The following is a 13,170-nucleotide window of genomic DNA, read 5'->3' as shown; positions in this document are numbered from 1 at the left end:
GGGATTTTCTCATAAAAGAAATCAAACCAGGTCCCAACTTTGTCATCCTTCGACTTTTTTAGATTGAAACCACGGATCAATGGATCATACACGGAGATAGTAGTATGAACTCTGAGTTGCTGTCCACGAGCCATTCCATCCCCATCAGTGTCAACTCTAACAGTCTTTCCAATCCAGTTGCCCAGGGCAGTCCCAAAGGCATCGCATCTCTTGTCTGGAGGTAGATCAATAACCTTAACCCAGACATCGATATTCTCAAACACCATCTCCGAGGGTCGGATTTTACCTTCATATTCCTTCACAATGAGTACACTAAAGTCAAATTGCCACGGCCCATTATGCATCACATGCCTCCAGTCACCTTCGCTGCCCAGGTGAACAACGAAAATATTGGACCCCATATCTCTGAATTTTGCTTCCTTGTGTAAACCCCACGCTCTCGGCATCGTCTTCTCCACCGCAGACATCTTCATTGGTTTTTCAGAGCAGACCTTGCAAACTACGGACCATCTAGATGCCTTTGGGATCGGGATCTCATGATCTTCAAAGACGAGTCCATCCGCCTCCTTGTCCATTAGAACCATCCCTCCCAACCGTGCTGAAAGGCTAGCTGCCGGATCAGGCGTTCTGCTCTCCACCGGAGATGCCGACGATCTCCGGTTAGCCGGATCCCCCGTCCTCTGCGGTTGGGGCGTTGAAGCCGCCGCCGCCACTTTCGGGCTTGTTTGGGATTTCATCGCATCAGCCGTCGTGCTTCCAACCTTCTCCGCCATCGCCACCGCTTCCAGCAGGGAGTAGCCCCTCCGACCTGCAACCCGGCTGCGCCGTTGCATGCCTGAGTTGCCGCCGTATACTCACCACCCCCAGCAGGAAAACCCTAACCCTAGCGTAGTCGCGTGATCGCCTCGCAATCGCCTCCTACCCCGAAGAGTTACCCCCGTGGTGGACCCAACATATGTTATGATGACAGTTATATTATGAGTTTATATGTTTTGATGTACCGAAGGTTGTTCGGAGTCCCGGATGTGATCACGGACATGACAAGGAGTCTCGAAATGGTCGAGACATGAAAATTGATATATTGGAAGCCTATGTTTTGGATATCAGAAGTGTTCCGGGTTAAATAGGGATTTTACCGGAGTACCGGGAGGTTAGGGGAACCCCCCGGAAATCAAATGGGCCTTAGTGGGCATAGGTGGAAGAGAGGAGAGGAGGCAAGGGCTGGCCGCGCGCCCCTCCCCCCTAGTCCGAATAGGACAAGGAGAGGGGGGCGGCGCCCCCCCTTCCTTCCTTCTCCTCCACTCCTTCCCCCCAAGTCCTAATCCAACTAGGAAAAAGGAGGGGAGTCCTACTCCCGATGGCCGGCCGCACCCCCCTTGCTCCTTTATATACGGGGGCAGGGGGGCACCCCATAGACACAACAATTGATCATTGATCTCTTAGCCGTGTGCGGTGGCCCCCTCCACCATAGTCCACATCAATAATACTGTAGCGGTGCTTAGGCGAAGCCCTGCGTCGGTAGAACATCAACATCGTCACCACGCCATCGTGCTGACGAAACTCTCCCTCAACACTCGGCTAGATCGGAGTTCGAGGGACGTCATCGGGCTGAACGTGTGTTGAACTTGGAGGTGCCGTACGTTCGTTATTGTGACGCCCGAATAATTAAGCTACAGTAATTCTTTGCTAATGATGCCACGTCACTTCGATTACTATCGCTAATCTCGTGTTAGTTTGAAACCGATTCAAATTCAAATTCAATTAAAGGCAAATAATAAAAGTTTTCAAACAATGAAACCAAAATGTTCAAGGTGGGTCAGATAAATCAGGTGTAAATACGATGGAGAAACCAAACCTTGATAAAATGTTTAAGGGCTCTAAACTAATTAAAACAATAGTGAAAACAATTAAACAAATACCTATTGGATTTTATAAAATATTAAAAATATTTTATTATGGGTTAAGAATTGATGTGGCAACAGTTTGTTTATAAATACTACTTTAGGTACTAGTGGTGATTTTTGTAAAAGCTAAAGATTAAAAGAAACTAGAAATAAAACAGAAAAGAAAATAAATAAAAAGAAAAAATCTAAGCAAAAACAAAACAACAAAAAAACGAAGAAAGACCCCCCCCCCACGATGGGCCTCAGCCCAGGTAGCCATCCAACCGGGCCGGCCCACCTCTCCTCTCCTTATCCTCCCACGACCGAAACCCTAAAACCGCTAACCCCCACTCCCCTCGATCCCCCACTCTCTCTCGCACACCCCCTCCCACGCTCGATCTGGGCAGCGCTCAGGAGCCCCGCCCCGTGCCCCAGACGCCCATTCCGGCGCCACCCCGCCGCCTACTCCACCCCGTCGCCGCCTCACCTCGCCCCCGAGCCGTCCCCGACGCCCGTCTGCGCGCCGCCCCGGCCCCTCCGCCCCAGATCTGGAACTGGGGCTCGGCCTCAACGCCGCCGCCGCTCGGAGCCCCCTCGCCGGAACCACAACGCCGCCCCTTCGTCCTCATCTCCATTGCCGACCCGACCCCGACCTCGTCGTCCCCGTCCTTCCCGAGCCCATTGCCATTGCCCTACAACTCTGCGGTGAGGCCCTCGGCCTCTCCTCTTCCCCTCTGTCCTGGCGAACTTGCCGCCATCGCGACCACACTCGCGTCCCCATGGCTGCCTCGCGCCCCGGTCCCTGCTTGCCGCTCCCCGCGCGCTACGATCTGCTCGTCGTCCTCGCTGCGATGGCCGCGCCTGGCTGCGCCCAACGCTGGACCTGCCGCAGCCCTCCGCTGCTGGCCTATGCGCCACGCACCTCGCCTTGGTGCTCTCCTGTAGCCGCAGCCATCACCGACGCCGCTGCGGTGCTCCTCGTCGCCAGGCCGCGTCCGCCACCTCCCCGTATCGTCTGTCGTGGCCTCGTCCCTGGCCTGCGCTCGCCGGCGACCACGCTGGCCGTGCCCGGTCGCAACTGGCCTGGGCCAGTGCTCAGTCGGGCTAGCGCCCGCATGCCCGTAACCGTTCGCCCGCACCCATTTGGCCTCTGGGCCCATGACACGGGGGGCCCAGCGCCCTATAAAAAAATTAATAATAAAATTAATTGATTAATTAATTAACGTAATTAATTCTGTTAACTAACTATTAAACCAAATTAACTTGCTAATTAACCTAACTAAACAATTAGTTAGTTATTTAGCCAATGACATGCGGGACCCACATGTCAGGTTGACCAGGTCAACTGCTGACGTCATGATGACATCACCGAACACTATTCTGGATAATGTTAAATTTAAATAATAAAATAAATCCTAAAAATGATTTAAATCTTTTAAAATTAATAGAAAATAAACCGTAGCTCAGATGAAAATACTTTCTACATGAAAGTTGCTCAGAACGACGCGACGAACTCGGATACGCAGCCCGTTCGTCCGCCACGCATCCCTAGCATAGCGAACATGCAACTTTCCCCCTCTGGTTCATCTGCTCAAAAACGAGAAACACTGGGAATACTTTTCCGGATGTTTCCCCCCTTTTTTGCCTGTATCACTTAGTACCGCGTCAGGTCACCCCTAGCAACGTAATGCCGCATCTTGCTTTTTGTACATTGATTGCTCTATTACTTATTGTGTTCCCCCTCCGTTACTTCTTTCCGGTAGACCCCGAGACTGTCGGCGACCCCCAGTTCGACTGCGGTGTTGACGACCCCTCTCTCTTGCCAGAGCTACCAGGCAAGGCCCCCCCCCCTTGATCACCAGATATCGCCTACTCTCCTCTATACTGCTTGCATTAGAGTAGTGTAGCATGTTATTGCTTTCCGTTAATCCTATTCTGATGCATATCCTGTGATTGTTGTTACAACTGTTGATACCTTACCTGCAATCCTAAATGCTTAGTATAGGATGCTAGTGTTCCATTAGTGGCCCTACACTCTTGTCCGTCTGCCATGCTATACTACTGGGCCGTGACCACTTCGGGAGGTGATCACGGGCATATGATATATACTTATACTGTTACATTACTTATGATACTGTTCGGAGATGGGGGCTGAAGGGGCAGGTGGCTCCATCCCGGTAGAGGTGGGCCTGGGTTCCTGACGGCCCCCGACTGTTACTTTGTGGCGGAGCGACAGGGTAGGTTGAGAACACCTAGGAGAGAGGTGGCCCTGGCCCTGGTCGGCGTTCACGGATACTTAACACGCTTAACGAGATCTTGGTATTTGATCTGAGTCTGGCCACTAGCCTATACGCACTAACCATCTACGCGGGGACGGTTATGGGCACTCGACGTCGTGGTATCACCGAAGCCTTCGTGACATCAGCGACTGAGCGACGCGCGCCGGATTGGACCGTAAGCCTGCTCTTGTATTAAGGGGGCTAGTTGTGCTTCTGGCCGCGTACGCAACGTGCAGGTGTGCAATGGGCGATGGGCCCAGACCCCTGCGTCATAGGATCTAGACCGGCGTGCTGACCTCTCTGTTGTGCCTAGGTAGGGCTGCGACGTGTTGATCTTCCGAAGCCGGGCATGACCCAGGAAAGTGTGTCCGGACAAAGGGGATCGAGCGTGTTGGGAAATGTGGTGCACCCCTGCAGGGAAGTTGATTTATTTGAATAGCCGTGTCCCTCGGTAAAAGGACGAGCCGGAGTTGTACCTTGACCTTATGACAACTAGAACCGGATACTTAATAAAACACACCCTTCCAAGTGCCAGATACAACCCGGTGGTCGCTCTCTAACAGGGCGACGAGGAGAGGACCGCCGGGTAGGTTTATGCTATGTGATGCTACTTGGAGGACTTCAGTCTACTCTCTTCTACATGCTGCAAGACGGAGGCTGCCAGAAGCGTAGTCTTCGACAGGATTTGCTATCCCCCTCTTATTCTGGCATTCTGCAGTTCAATCCACTGATATGGCCCCTTTACACATATACACATGCATATGAAGTGTAGCTTCTTGCTTGCGAGTACTTTGGATGAGTACTCACGGTTGCTTTTCTCTCCATTTTCCCCCTTTCCCTTCTACCTGGTTGTCGCAACCAGATGTTGGAGCCCAGGATCCAGACGCCACCGTCGATGACGACTTCTACTACACTGGAGGTGCCTACTACTACTTGGAGCCCGCTGACGATGACCAGGAGTAGTTTAGGAGGATCCTAGGCAGGAGGCCTGCGCCTCTTTCGATCTGTAACCCAGTTTGTGCTAGCCTTCTTAAGGCAAACTTGCTTAACTTATGTCTGTACTCAGATATTGTTGCTTTTGCTGACTCGTCTATGATCGAGCTCTTGTATTTGAGCCCTCGAGGCCCCTGGCTTGTAATATGATGCTTGTATGACTTATTTTATTTGTAGAGTTGTGTTGTGATATCTTCCCGTGAGTCCCTGATCTTGATCGTACACATTTGCATGCATGATTAGTGCATGATTGAATCAGGGGCGTCACAAGTTGGTATCAGAGCCGACTGCCTGTAGGAATCCCACTTTCCAACTCCTTGGCCGAAGTCGAGTCTAGACATTGCAAAACTTTTACTAACATGGTTGTGTGTCTTACGGGCACACGTCGCCATTCGGTGGTAGTAGGATCTTTTATTCCTCGACCTGTACTCTGGGACTCTGACATCTCTCCTATTCGGGTTAAACGATTTTACTAACTGCAACTCTAGGTTCTCGTAAATACTTTCTTCCGAAGAGCCCCTTCATTCCAGATGATGGTCTGCTTCACCAGAAGATTCCGAAGATACTCTCCGTTATTCTCTCGAGACCTTGTGCCCACCACTTTTGCTATTCCCGACCACCGATATATCCTTATGGATAACTACATATACTTGGCATTCTTACATTCAACCCCATTGATGTTGTTATTACAAGATACCCCAGAAATACTCTCTGTTGTTCCGAGAATCCTTCGAGCTTAGTGCCTTGCTGTACTTTGTCACCTGAATACCCCTACGGATAATTCTCGCACTTACCGAGTATCCGCTCATGCCCAGTTGATTCAGGTATTTCACAAAAGTCTTCGTAATACCATTCGTTCTTCTGAAAATCCTCAACAACCTAATGCTCTTGAAATTCTTGCTTGCTAGCATTATGATTAATCCAATAAGTCTGGTAATCTTATTGGCATCCCTTGTCATTATCATTTAGAGGCTATTGAGTCGATATGTTGCGGATGCTTGCAATCCTCAGGATTTATCCTTCTGGCTCAGACATCATTTTAAACATGAGCTGGTTCTCGACCAATCGGATTGCCATCGATTGTACCCCTAAGCATACGCAACTTATCCATCCTTAAATCAGAGTGTTTGCTTCTGATCCCTTGGTTGGAAACCATAATTCTTTTGCATTTGAGCTTTGAATTAGTCAGTTGTTTCTATAGTCTGATCTCCTTGCATTGTTTCTTCCTATGGTTGAGTACCGATGCTCACATCAGATCCTTTGAGGACCATCGGATCCTTTGTTGGATTTTATCCGATAGCGTCCTTCATATTCAATCCCTTTGGAAGTTCTTTCTCCATTGGTAAATCCTATCCTCTGATTGACCAACCACGCTCTGCTTTCGAGCTTGTGGTATTTACTATTGAAGCTTATGGTATATGTTTCCACGATACCCTGACGGGTTGAACCTATGCCTTCCTTAATATGTGTGAACTCGAAAGTTTTCACGAGTCATACTCTTCTGGTATTTTGCCAGATAAAATTTCAACACTACAACTTCATCGCATGCGAGAAGTAAATGAAAGGTTATGCATTGGAGAAGTGGGAGTCGACCTTGAACTTTGTGTTCATGCCCATGGACACGATGTAGATCCTATCATGGAAGCTTCTTGTAATAATAACTATTTCCTTGATAAATATCATCTGGTATCTGTAAATTGATCCTTTGCAACCGTGGTTCCAACCATAATTGTTCCCCTTTGATTCTATTTCTCGGGCAAGTTAAAGTACTTGCCTTTTGCAGATCAGTACGCCTTCCCAACCTCTATTTTGTTCTACCTTCGAGTATTACCCCCCTGGTATCTCGAGATTATCATGGAACTGCATAACTTCTTATGAGTTCTCCATCAAGTGCTACATTCTCACTAGTTCCATTTTTTCACGGGCCCGGAGTTATTAAACACTCGAGAACACCGTTAAGTGAATCGATTCCGCACTATGATTCAATAACTCTAAGTAATTTTCGTTGCTTATGATTTAATAACCCTTCAAGTTATTCCTAGCCTGATCGGCTATATCATTATCGTGCAACTTTTTAATCGAAGCACAATTTTCGACGATGAGCTAAGCTTACGTCGACTTTCCTCGTCATATCATTTCACCTTGAACCACAAACTTCATTTCGAGTTTGTGGCGTACCCTTGGTTCCCATAACCTTTCGCTGCATCATCATTTGACTTGATGTTATCGCCGACCGATTACATCTTCACGAAATCTCTCAACAAATGTGTCGTGGTCATCATCAACATCCTGAGCTCTTCCAAGATATATATCGAATTCTTGATGAGAAATACCATCCTCGCCCCTCAATGGTTTGTGTTATCACCGACCACTTTATTGCCTTCCGTTCAACACAAACTTATTCGTGTTTTGTGTTATACCTTGAGATCCTTACTATCCAGCATTTGTTCTCCATTACCTTGGAGTATTACCATCTTTTATGTCAAGAATGTCGTGAGAATTTCATCACCTCTTAAAAAAATTCTTGGTATAGTGATACTTCTCACCATCACCATTCTTTCTTGGTCCCCGTGTTGATTCCAACAAGTGAACGGTGTTGTTTGGATTCTTCCCTTCTAGCAACCCTATTGCTTTGAAGTTAATGGTCGGCTGTTCATTCTTAGACTATTGATTATTGAATCACCATTCTGACATTGGTCATGCAACCCTACCCATATTTCGGACGCACCTTTCAACCAATGATTAATTGTGTATGTTTTCCTCAAGCATACATCATTATATCTTTTGTTCTGACAAATGTTATATCCTTGTTCACATACTTGTGGAAATACATCTTTTTGGAAACCTCGATGAATTGTCGCTGAGTTCATTAGCTACCAACTTATCCCTTCATTGGTTTAATGATGAGCTCCTATTTCGGAACTCACTTCCATAGTAGATTTCCCGAGAATCTTACAATGTCGTCTCGTCAATTTGTTTTGCACCTTTCCTTCTCAGGCATCCTGAGTCCGAGGTATCCTAATACCGACCAGATCTGAATCTCGGTCAGATATGATGGTTGGAACATTTTTCCACGAGTTATAACACTGGTCTTTTATGACCCGGTAAGGTGATGGCATGTCCAGCACACCTGGCCGGATGACCTGCTATTATAGTTTCCTTATTAGCAAGGTTATCCATTCTTCCATGAGGAAACTGTAAGACTTACTCTACAAGTTGTTCCTGATGGATCCTTACTGTTTCCAAAGTCTGGCCTTCACCTGATGACCATGTCAATGCTATTTCGAAGCATGTCTATGGTACTCCGATTTTCAACAAGAACATTTGAAGCCAATGCTAAATGTTTCCTGCTAAATTATCCAAACACCGCTGTATGGGTAATGTTATGAAATTTCTCTCCCCTACCTAAAGAGTTTTCTACATTATATCTTGTCATGGATATCATGCTCTGCCTGTCCTTGGGAAGGATATACCCTTGAAATATGTGTTTAAACACATTTTCCTTTCCATTGTTCTGTTTAATCTGATAATCTTATTTTCCTTTCCTTTGGTTGGTTTAACCTTTCTTGAAGTCTATATAATCTAAGCAGTATTATTCTCCTGCTTATGTAAACACCTCGGTGTACAACTCTGTCAGTAAGACCCTGTTTCTACTGTTGACGACATTCCGGTAGCCAACGATGGATGGGAACTTTGCCTATTGGTCCGCCTCATTCAACGAGCATGAAAATGGTTCTCTTTGTCCCTCGCCCTTGGTATCGACGTTGTTGCCAACATAATCGACAGGCTACCCCCTGACATGCCTTGCTTGCATGATCATGCAAGACGTCTCCGCCCTTCCTACTTTTAAACCACATGGTGGGCCCATAACCCACAGTTCCACAGGATCGAAACCTGACTCTCCTGTACAACCCTGTTTCTAATGGTTATTCTCCATGCTTGGCTTCATAATTAATTCGTGGGCCACCTTCCTAGTGCTCTATTCTGATATCAGACGCAATACTTACTCTCGTTACTCTGAACCCCTTTCTCACTCTAGTTCAGACTTCGAGCAACTATCTATCCGCTTGGAACCTCTTATTGTACCTTCGTACCTTACTCTCGATGTATTTCATATGTTCAACTTGAGAGATAATCTTATACTCATTCATGGGTTAACCCCAGATTGTTTCCCTCAAAAGCATTCTAATGTAGCTGAGCTGCCCCTTATCCTTTCGTAAGTACGATGGAGTTCCCGAAGAAATGATGACAAGTTTATCATGATGCATTGGAATAAAGAATTGAAGACATCAACGAAAGGGATTAACTTCTTCGAGAAGATCCGTTAGAATATCGTAACCAGAACTTTCCCCCTTACTCCCCTCTTAAATATCGGGACGAGATTTCTTGTAGTGGAGGAGAATTGTGATGCTCGGATAATTAAGCTACAGTAATTCTCTGCTAATGATGCCACGTCACTTCGATTACTATCGCTAATCTCGTGTTAGTTCGAAACCGATTCAAATTCAAATTCAATTAAAGGTAAATAATAAAAGTTTTCAAACAATGAAACCAAAATGTTCAAGGTGGGTCAGATAAATCAGGTGTAAATACGATGGAGAAACCAAACCTTGATAAAAATTTTAAGGGCTCTAAACTAATTAAAACAGTAGTGAAAACAATTAAACAAATACCTATTGGATTTTATAAAATATTAAAAATATTTTATTATGGGTTAAGAATTGATGTGACAGCAATTTGTTTATAAATACTACTTTAGGTACTAGTGGTAATTTTTGTAAAAACTAAAGATTAAAAGAAACTAGAAATAAAACAGAAAAGAAAATAAATAAAAAGAAAAGATCTAAACAAAAACAAAACAACAAAAAAGGAAGAAAGACCCCCCCCCCACGCTGGGCCTCAGCCCAGCTGGCCATCCAACCGGGCCGGCCCACCTCTCCTCTCCTTATCACCCCATGACCAGAACCCTAAAACCGCTAACCCCCACTCCCCTCGATCCCCCACTCTCTCTTGCACGCCCCCTCCCCAGCTCGATCTGGGCAGCGCTTAGGAGCCTCGCCCCGTGCCCCCGACGCCCATTCCGGCGCCACCCCGCCGCCTACTCCACCCCGTCGCCGCCTCACCTCGCCCCCGAGTCGTCCCCGACGCCCGTCTGCGTGCCGCCCCGGCCCCTCCGCCCCAGATTTGGAACTGGGGCTCGGCCTCCACGTCACCACCACTCGGAGCCCCCTCGCCGGAACCACGACGCCGCCCCTTCGTCCTCATCTCCATCGCCGACCCGACCCCGACCTCGTCGTCCACGTCCTCCCCGAGCCCATTGCCATTTCCCTACAACTCTGCGGTGAGGCCTCGGCCTCTCCTCTTCCCCTCTGTCCTGGCGAAATTGCCGCCACCGCGACCACACTCGCATCCCCATGGCTGCCTCGTGCCCCGGTCCCTGCTTGCCGCTCCCCGCGCGCTGCGATCTGCTCGCCGTCCTCGCTGCGCTGGCCGCGCCTGGCTGCGCCCACCGCTGGACCTGCCGCAGCCCTCCGCTGCTGGCCTATGCGCCACGCACCTCGCCTTGGTGCTCCCATGCAGCCGCAGCCATCACCGACGCTGTTGCGGTGCTCCTCGTTGCCAGGCCGCGTCCGCTGCCTCCCCGCACCGTCTCTCGTGGCCCCGCCCCTGGCCTGCGCTCGCTGATGAAGCTATGTACCTAGGGTAGGGCCATGGACCTGTCCAAACTGACCTACCCAAGGACACCTCCAAAAGAAATCAAATTTCGACTTGGCGGTGTTTCACTCGACGGACTCGAAGACACTCGACCAAGAAGCAACCACTCGACCAAGATCCAACACCCCAACGGCCAGGAGACCTAAAGTCACTCCGCACGCTAACGGTCGGTCATTAAGTAGCTTTTATGGTCATCATAGCACTTTATTAGGGGCGTTACCAGTAACGCCCGACCTTAATGTACTTAAAACCCCGCATAACTGAGGGCCGGAGGGGTCTGGCGGACTCTATATAAGCCACCCCCCCTCCTCAGTGTAAAGGGTTCGCACCCCTGTAATTCATACTCTCATAATCCAATCGACCGCCTCCGGGCTCCGAGACGTAGGGCTATTACTTCCTCCGAGAAGGGCTTGAACTCGTAAACCTTGCGTTCTTACAACTTCTCCATAGCTAAGATCTTGCCTCTCCATACTTACCCCCCTACACTACTGTCAGACTTGGAACCACGACAGTTGGCGCCCACCGTGGGGCAGGTGTTTTAGCGTTTGTTGGAGGAGTTGCGACCTTTTCCGACCCGAATCATCATGGTTTTCGGTGGAGTTTTGGTGGAGGGCCGCGAGATCCGTCTCGGTGCGCTCACGTTCATCGTCAACGACTCTGCTTGGCTCCAGGAGGCTCCGCTCGACGTGGATGCACTCCCCGTTCGCGGGGCAACGCACTTTAGCGCATGCGTCCGCGGCGTTCTCCTGCGGCAACCGTCGACCCCCTACCGGTCGGCTCCTGTGTTGTCCTCCCTCCCCGTTTCCCGTCGGCGCAAGCGCTCCGGTCGGTCGAGACTTCAGCAGTGGGTGAGACACGCGGTGGCACGTCAGTCGGCCACCCCACAAGTCGCGGCGATCGAGCCCGATGAATCCCTCTACGGCCTGTTCGACCTGTCGACTGGCTCCGCAGAGACCGCATTCGAGTGCGACAGCAGCGATCTGGCGGCGGAGGTTCTGATGGTCGATGGACCGCCCAGTCCTCCCGATTTTCCCCGCACCGATGGAGGCGCGGGTGGAGGCGACCCGTCGCGTCCCCATGAGAAGTATCTTCCCAAGCCTCTCACGTCGCTGCAGAGAGAAGAACTTCGCCGCCGGAACATGGATGCACTGCACACTCCTATCGTTGGAGAAACCCCCGAGGCTCGCGCCTTGGAGGATGCGCGCCTGGCAAACTTGGCTGAGCGCACTCGACTGGAGAACCTCCAGCGAGCACTCGACGAGCGTGCGCGACAACGGGTTCCCGAATCCAGTCGACGTCAGCTCTTCCCGCCCCCGCAGGTATATCGAACTCCGATTCAGAATTTAGCAGCTGCGGCCCGTATAGCGGAGTCGATTCAGCCTTCCCAGTCGGAGGCTGGCAGAGGCTTGCTGCAGATCAGAGCGTTACTCCGGGCAGCAGGAGACCAGAATTCCGCTGTTTCTCAGTCGCGGAACAGGATTCACAGCAGATCCGTTGCCGCGGACACAGTCCAGTCGGCTCACAGCCCGAGATTGCCCCCGAGGCGTGAGGGACGTGGAGACCGGCGTGACCAGTATGGGAACCATGAGCAGTATGATCACCGAGTCGATCGTGACGGTCGACGTCGAGTGCCCACGCCTCCCCCGAGGAGCGGGTCCTATGTGCCTCGCCAGCAGGATGACAGGCGCCCTCATAGTGGTGGGCGAAGGATTCCAGTCGACCCTAGAGGGCCAGGCTTTGATGCGAGATCCATTCTCGTCCAAGGTTTGGTCGACAGGAACAGGGCTCACCGAGAAGGTCACGACAGAGATGCACCTACCAGCAGCAGAGTACATGTTTCGGGGCCAGAGTGCTTAGTAGAGCCATCAGGGCCGCTGTGATTCCTCCCAACTTCAGGTTGGCGACTGGAGTCAGTAAGTTCACTGGCGAGTCCAAGCCCGATACTTGGCTTGAGGACTACCGAGTGGCCGTCCAGATTGGCGGCGACAATGATGAAGTGGCCATGAAGCACCTGCCTCTCATGTTGGAGGGCTTGGCCAGAGCATGGCTGAACCAGTTAGCGCCTAGCAGCATTTACACTTGGGAAGATCTCTCCCGAGTGTCCGTCACCACATTTGAAGGCACATGAGCGACCGGCAGGGCTGACAGAACTGCGGTCTTGCATGCAGAAGCCGAATGAAACTTTGAGGGATTACATCCAGAGGTAGATCACGTTACATCACTCGGTGGAGAATGTGCCTGACCACCAAGAAGTTTGTGCCTTCAAGGAAGGCATCAAGTACAGAGAACTGAATTTGAAA

This window comes from Triticum urartu, chromosome 1 (assembly GCF_003073215.2).
Source record: "Triticum urartu cultivar G1812 chromosome 1, Tu2.1, whole genome shotgun sequence".
NCBI classification, from domain to species: domain Eukaryota; kingdom Viridiplantae; phylum Streptophyta; class Magnoliopsida; order Poales; family Poaceae; genus Triticum; species Triticum urartu.
Note: the sequence above shows the minus strand (reverse complement) of the source record.